The sequence below is a fragment of the Homarus americanus genome, unplaced genomic scaffold (assembly GCF_018991925.1).
Source record: "Homarus americanus isolate GMGI-L3 unplaced genomic scaffold, GMGI_Hamer_2.0 scaffold24337, whole genome shotgun sequence".
NCBI lineage: Eukaryota > Metazoa > Arthropoda > Malacostraca > Decapoda > Nephropidae > Homarus > Homarus americanus.
In genome coordinates, this window is record NW_024721867.1 from 1 (window position 1) to 7500 (window position 7500).

The window sequence follows — 7500 nt, forward strand, 5'->3', positions numbered from 1 at the left end:
ATACTACAGAAACTTGCACACCCGAATGGGAGACCGTCAAAGTCAATCGGGGGTCGATTTGATAGCATACTACAGAAACTTGCACACCCGAATGGGAGACCGTCAAAGTAAATCGGGGGTCGATTTGATAGCATACTACAGAAACTTGCACACCCGAATGGGAGCCAGTCAAAGTCAATCGGGGGTCGATTTAATAGCATACTACAGAAACTTGCACACCCGAATGGGAGACCGTCAGAGTCAATCGAGGGTCGATTTAATAGCATACTATACAAAATGATCCGAGAATGTGCACACACCGAGTGGGAGACGGTGATGAAAGCGTCCGCCCTTGTACACTGGATGGCACTATTTCACTATAGTAATGGGTAGAGGCACCTCGGTCATATTATACAAAATAACAGAGAAGTTCCACACCCGCATGGGAGACCGTCAAAGTCAATCAGGGGTCGATTTGATAGCATACTACAGAGAACTTGCACACCCGAATGGGAGATCTTCAGAGTCATTCGAGGGTCGATTTAATAGCATACTAGAGAACTTGCACGCAGATGGAGAACAGTCAAGTCAATCGGGGAATGATTTAATAGCATACTACAGAAACTTGCACCAGATGGGAAGACGAAGTCAAAGTCAATCAGAGATCGGTTGATAACATACTACTGAGAAACTTGCACACCGAATGGAAGACCGTCAAAAGTCAATGAGGTCGGTTGATAACATACTACGACTTTAAGATGGAGACGGTGAAAGTCAATCGGTCGATTTAATAGCATGCTAAAACTTTACACCGAATGGAACCAGTGAAAAATCAATCAAGAGTCGGTTAATAACATACTACAAAACTTGCACCGAATAGGAACCCGTCAAAAAGTCAATCGGGGGTCGATTTAATAGCATACTACAGAAACTTGCACACCCGAATGGGAGACCGTCAAAGTCAATCGGGGTCGATTTGATAGCATACTACAGAAACTTGCACACCCGAATGGGAGACAGTCAAAGTCAATCGGGGGTCGATTTAATAGCATACTACAGAAACTTGCACACCCGAATGGGAGACCGTCAAAGTCAATCGGGGGTCGAGCATACTTTACAAAATGATCCGAGAATCTGCACACACACCGAGTGGGAGACGGTGATGAAAACGTCCGCCCTTATATGTTCGATTGCACTATTTCACTATATTAAGGGGAGAGGGTGCCTTCGCACACATATTTGGTGTGAAATATCTTCAGCCCCCCAGCGGAGCGCTTCGGCGCCTCTGCGAAGCAAAGCGCGGCATTCAAAAACAACAACCAAAATTGCCGTCGCTTTCCCTTCCCTGCCCTGCAATGGCTGGAGCAGCAGCAGAAGAAGAGAGAGAGAAAATAGTCTCATGGGGTCAGAGGAATGGCAGTGGAGCGCGATCTATGAATTTCACTAGCCAGGTCTGTCTCCCAATTGAACATTCTTACTCTCTCGGCGCACACGTCGCCACCACGGTTTCGCGACAGCAGCAGCATCATGATGTTGCGTCTATTGTAAGTCCGGAACCGGGTTATTCGGCTGTTCGCGAACAGTCGGGTTTAACTGCCTAACAAACGATCAAACAACTTCCACTCTCGAGGTGCGTACGGTGACTGTCCTATCGTCCGCTCTTGTATGCTGGATTGCACTATTTCACTATATTAAGGGAGGGTGCCTTCACACACCTATTCGGTGTGGAATATCTTCCGCCCCCAGCGGAGCGCCGGCGCCTCTCTGCGCGCGCATTCAAAACAACAACCAAAGTTGCCGTCGCTTTCCCTTCCCTGCCCTGCAATGGCTGGAGCAGCAGCAGCAGCAGAAAGAAAGAAGAGAGAAAATAGTCTCATGGGGTCAGAGGAATGGCAGTGGAGCGCGATCTATAATTTCACTAGCCAGGTCTGTCTCCCAATTGAACATTATTACTCTCTCGGCGCGCACGTCGCCACCACGGTTTCCGACAGCAGCAGCATCATGATGTTGCGTCTATAAGTCCGGAACCGGGTTATTCGGCTGTTCGCGAACAGTCAGGTTTTAACCTTGGCCTAACAAACGATCAAACAACTTCCACTCTCGAGGTGCGGTACGGTGACTGTCCTATCGTCCGCTCTTGTATGCTGGATTGCACTATTTCACTATATTAAGGGGAGAGGGTGCCTTCACACATATTCGATGTGAAATATCTTCCGCCCCCCAGCGGAGCGCTTCGGCGCCTCTGCGAAGCAAAACGCGGCATTCAAAAACAACAACCAAAATTGCCGTCGATTTCCTCTCCCTGCCCTGCAATGGCTGGAGCAGAAGGAGAGCGAGAGAGAGAATAGTCTCATTGGGTCAGAGGAATGGCAGTGGAGCGGGCTAATGGCAAGTAGGCTCGCGATCTATCAATTACACTAGCCAGGTCGCTCTCCCTATTGAACATTATTACTCTCTCACGTCGCCACTGCGGTTTCCGCGACAGCAGCAGCATCATCATGATGTTGCATCCACCAATTAGTCCGGAACCGGGTTATTCGGCTGTCTGCGAACAATCCGGTTTTAACCTTACCCAACATCCACTCTCGAGGTGCGGTACGGTGAATGTCCTATCGTCCGACCTTGTATGCTGGATTGCACTATTTCACTATATTAAGGGGAGAGGGTGCCTTCACACACATATTCGGTGTGAAATATCTTCCGCCCCCCAGCGGAGCGCTTCGGCGCCTCTGCGAAGCAAAGCGCGGCATTCAAAAACAACAACCAAAATTGCCGTCGCTTCCACACCTACAATGGCTGGAGCAGAAGGAGAGAGAAGATTTTAGTCTCATTGGATCAGAGGAATGGCAGTGGAGCGGGCTTTATGGCAGTAGGCTCGCGCTCTATCAATCCCTTGCGCAGGTCTCTCTTCCGTTTTGGACATTATTTACTCCGTCTCCTCTCTCTCTCTCTCTCGCGCACACGTCGCCACCCTGGTTTCCGTCTACCCCTGCCTTTCAGTCGAACGAAACTTCCAACCATGCTACTTTGTCTCTACTAACCAGCGGACGTTGGCTGATCCACCCCGTCTTCGCGTCTGTGCCGGCCTTCAATGCAGCGCCCAACCGTCTCTTGACCGAGATTCATTGCACTATTCCACGCGCAAACGGCTACCCTAAATATGCATAGACAACGCTCATGGTTCAACACGACCAGGGCGCAGTCTGGGAGCCGAGTATACTAAAAAGAGAGTTTAGCAGCCAAAACTCGTCAAAGCACACGTTGGGTTACCCCATCACCTAACAACGATGATGGCGGTTCCCACCCGTGAAATACACAACCTAACCAATATTGGGCGACGATGGCGCTCATGAGCCCACGTCCCCACAAACAGTAAGAGAAAGAGAGAGAGGAGGAGATGGGCCAATGTCTTATGCCTCGCTGGGGCCAAGAGAAGAGAAGAGGAGCGGATAAGGGAGGAGATTGGCCAACGTGCGGTCCCTCGCCCAATGTCGGCTGCCTCGCTGGAGCTGGGTAAAGAGGAGAGGAGCGGATAAGGGAAGAGATTGGCACACACGGTGGCGCTGCCGGCGCCGAGGATAGCAAGAGAAGGTGCAGTTTGATCTGATCATCTGGTTTGCTATTTCTCTAAGGCCAACGTGCGGTCCGTCGCCCAACGTCGGCTGCCTCGCTGGAGCTGGGGCAAAGAGAAGAGGAGCGGATAAGGGAGGAGATTGGCACACACGGTGGCGCTGCCGGCGCTGAGGATAGCAGGAGAAGGTGCAGTTTGATCTGATCATCTGGTTTGCTATTTCTCTAAGGCCAACGTGCGGTTCCTCGCCCAATGTCGGCTGCCTCGCTGGAAGTGGGGCAAAGAGGAGCGGATAAGGGAGGAGATTGGCACACACGGACGTGCGGTCCCTCGCCCAATGTCTTCTGCCTCGCTGGGGCAAAGAGAAGAGAAGAGGAGCGGATAAGGGAGGAGATTGGCACACACGGTGGCGCTGCCGGCGCTGAGGATAGCAAGAGAAGGTGCAGTTAGATCTGGTTTGCTATTTCTCTAAGGCCAACGTGCGGTCCCTCGCCTAATGTCTTCTGCCTCTCTCTCAATCTCTCTCACTATTTTGGCCGCCGTGATAGGCGCCGCCAACAGCAGCAGCTACCTGGTTGATCTTGCCAGTAGTCATATGCTTGTCTCAAAGATTAAGCCATGCATGTGTAAGTACAAGCCGATTTAAGGCGAAACCACGAATGGCTCATTAAATCAGCTATGTTTCATTGGATCTGTAAACCCACTTACTTGGATAACTGTGGCAATTCTAGAGCTAATACATGCAATTGGTCTCTGACCGCAAGGGAAGAGCGCTTTTATTAGTTCAAAACTGGTCGGGCCCCGGTCCGTAACCCACCTGTGGTGAATCTGAATAACTTCGGGCTGAGCGCACGGTCTCCGCACCGGCGCCGCTTCTTTCAAGTGTCTGCCTTATCAGCTTTCGATTGTAGGTTATGCGCCTACAATGGCTATAACGGGTAACGGGGAATCAGGGTTCGATTCCGGAGAGGGAGCCTGAGAAACGGCTGCCACATCTAAGGAAGGCAGCAGGCACGCAATTACCCACTCGGCCGGGGAGGTAGTGACGAAAAATAACGATGTGAGTCTCATCCGAGGCCTCGCAATCGGAATGAGTACACTTTAAATCCTTTAACGAGTATCCATTGGAGGGCAAGTCTGGTGCCAGCAGCCGCGGTAATTCCAGCTCCAATAGCGTATATTAAAGTTGTTGCGGTTAAAAAGCTCGTAGTTGGATCTCAGTTCGGACTGACGGTGCACCGCCCGGTGTTTACTGTCACGAACAGCCGCCCGCCGCCGGGATGCTCTTTGTCGAGTGTCCCGAGTGGCGGAGAGTTTACTGAAAAATTAGAGTGCTCAGAGCAGGCTATTTGAATGGCCCGAATGGTGATGCATGGAATAATGGAATAGGACCTCGGTTCTTTTGTTTTCGGAACCAGAGGTAATGACTAATCGGAACAGGCGGGGGCATTCGTATTGACGCTAGAGGTGAAATTCTTGGACCGTCGCAAGACGAACTACTGCAAAGCATTTGCCAAGGATGTTTTCATTAATCAAGAACGAAAGTTAGAGGTTCGAAGGCGATCAGATACCGCCCTAGTTCTAACCATAAACGATGCCAACTAGCGATCCGCCGGCGTTATTCCCATGACCCGGCGGGCAGCTCGGGAAACCAAAGTCTTTGGGTTCCGGGGAAATGGTTGCAAAGCTGAAACTTAAAGGAATTGACGGAAGGGCACCACCAGGAGTGGAGCCTGCGGCTTAATTGACTCAACACGGGAAACCTCACCAGGCCCAGACGGAAGGATTGACAGATTGAGAGCTCTTTCTCGATTCGGTGGGTGGTGGTGCATGGCCGTTCTTAGTTGGTGGAGCGATTTGTCTGGTTAATTCCGATAACGAACGAGACTCTGGCCTACTAAGTAGTCGACGGATCTCCAGAAAATGGTGTCCAGTTCGCAACTTCTTCTTAGAGGGATAAGCGGCAATTCTAGCCGCACGAGATTGAGCAATAACAGGTCTGTGATGCCCTTAGATGTTCTGGGCGCCGCGCTACACTGAAGGATCAACGAGTTTTCCCCTCCGAGAGGAGCGGGTAACCCGTTCAAAGCCTTTCTTGATAGGGATTGGGGCTTGCAATTGTTTCCCATGAACGAGGAATTCCCAGTAAGTGCAAGTCATCAGCTTGCGCTGACTACGTCCCCTGCCCTTTGTACACACCGCCCGTCGCTACTACCGATTGAATGATTTAGTGAGGCCTTCGGACTGGCGCTCTTGGATTGTCGGCCCCGTTGCCCGCGAGGGTTTTCTGGGGTCGTCGCCTCGAGCTGACGGAAAGATGTCCAAACTTGATCATTTAGAGGAAGTAAAAGTCGAAACAAGGTTTCCGTAGGTGAACCTGCGGAAGGATCATTAACAGAGAGAAAGAGAACGGGGCGCTCTTAAAACTACTACTACTCTCCTGATTTGGGCGGTCTCGGGCTCTGCTCTGGCAACTCCAGCAGCGAAAAAGGACAATCCCGGCCCCCGCACCAAAAATAGGTACCACCACGCTGTAGGTGGACCACACTCGGGCGAGAGCGCGAAGACCGGAGGAGGAGGACGGACGGGGCTTTGGACGGCTGCCCGTCCGTTCCTTACTACCGGCGAATAAGCCTCTTGACCCAAAAAGAGTGAAATTCAAGTGTCAAAAAACAACAACAAGCCGTCCGGCCAAACCCAAACCACAAACTTGGGCTATGTCTGTCAAACCCTTTCATTGAGACTCGACCTGTGATGGTTAGTCGCAAAAAGACAAAATGGCAAATACACAACTCTTAACGGGGGATCACTCGCTCAGGTTTACGAAGACCGCAGCAACCGCGCACGGAAGTGTGAATCGCAAGAATACCAGACAGACGAGCTGCTGAACGCATAGCCGCGCGGCGTGGCTTGTCGCCGCCACACGAGGGTCGAAATATACATCCATCGGTTGCCGCAGTTCGGTGTGCCTGGGCGACTGTCTCCTCGGACACCCAGGGTGTAACCAACCGAAGCCCGCCTTTGGTTTAATCGCCTGCCGCTTTGCGCGAGGCGCGCTCCTTAAAAAAACAAGCAAGCCTATCACTAGCAAGTCCATGGACTTGGCGCACCCACATTCAACCACAACAAAGCGACAGTTGTCGCCCTCGCAAATAACTGGAGGCGGCGCTTTTTTGCCTGCTGTCCACAGAGACACGAATGGCCGTCGGCCGCTCATGGCTGATGCTGCACATGTTCTAAGAGGCACTCCATCCCACGAAGAGGAAACGAAACCGGGTCGGATATCTTTTAAGTAAGCCCCGCCGGAATTTCGTCTATCACCTCGAAAAGAGTGCTTGGCATGCATTGCAGTGGAACCTAAATTGATGAGTGCGCCTGGGCCCGCAGTCTACCATGTAGTGGTGCAGGCAGAGAGATGAGAATGCTTGGGTGACGCCGTGCTCTTCCTCACGCGCTCCTCCACCCTCTCCCACGGTCAGACGCGGTGTGGGCGTTCTCTTTGAGAGTTCGCCACGAGTCCACGTCTATCTCATGACTGGGAGGGAGGCAGGGGGAGTTCTCTCTAAACGCGTTAAAGACGGTGTTGCGCTTCATAACGGCGCTCGCCGGGATAGAGCACTAGTTCTGCAGCCGGAAAGGCCGCTCACGCCAATTAATACTGCGACTCTCGCTCTCTTTCTCCGGATAAACAAGTGCCACTGCTGTGGCATGCGGGAACGGGGAAAGAGGTCAAAGTTTAAGCGGCAAAGGTGCGGCCGAGTAAGGGCGGAACACGAGCGTATATGCATTAAAACTGTGTGTGTATATGACTTTGCGAGAGATGTTCTGCTGGAACACTTTTCCTATTGGCTATTTACCACTCAATGAGAAGGAACGGAGTCAGGGGTGGGAGTGCCGGCGCCATGGCCGCTGGTACCCCCGCGACAAGCCCCTCAAACCTTCCTGCCTGG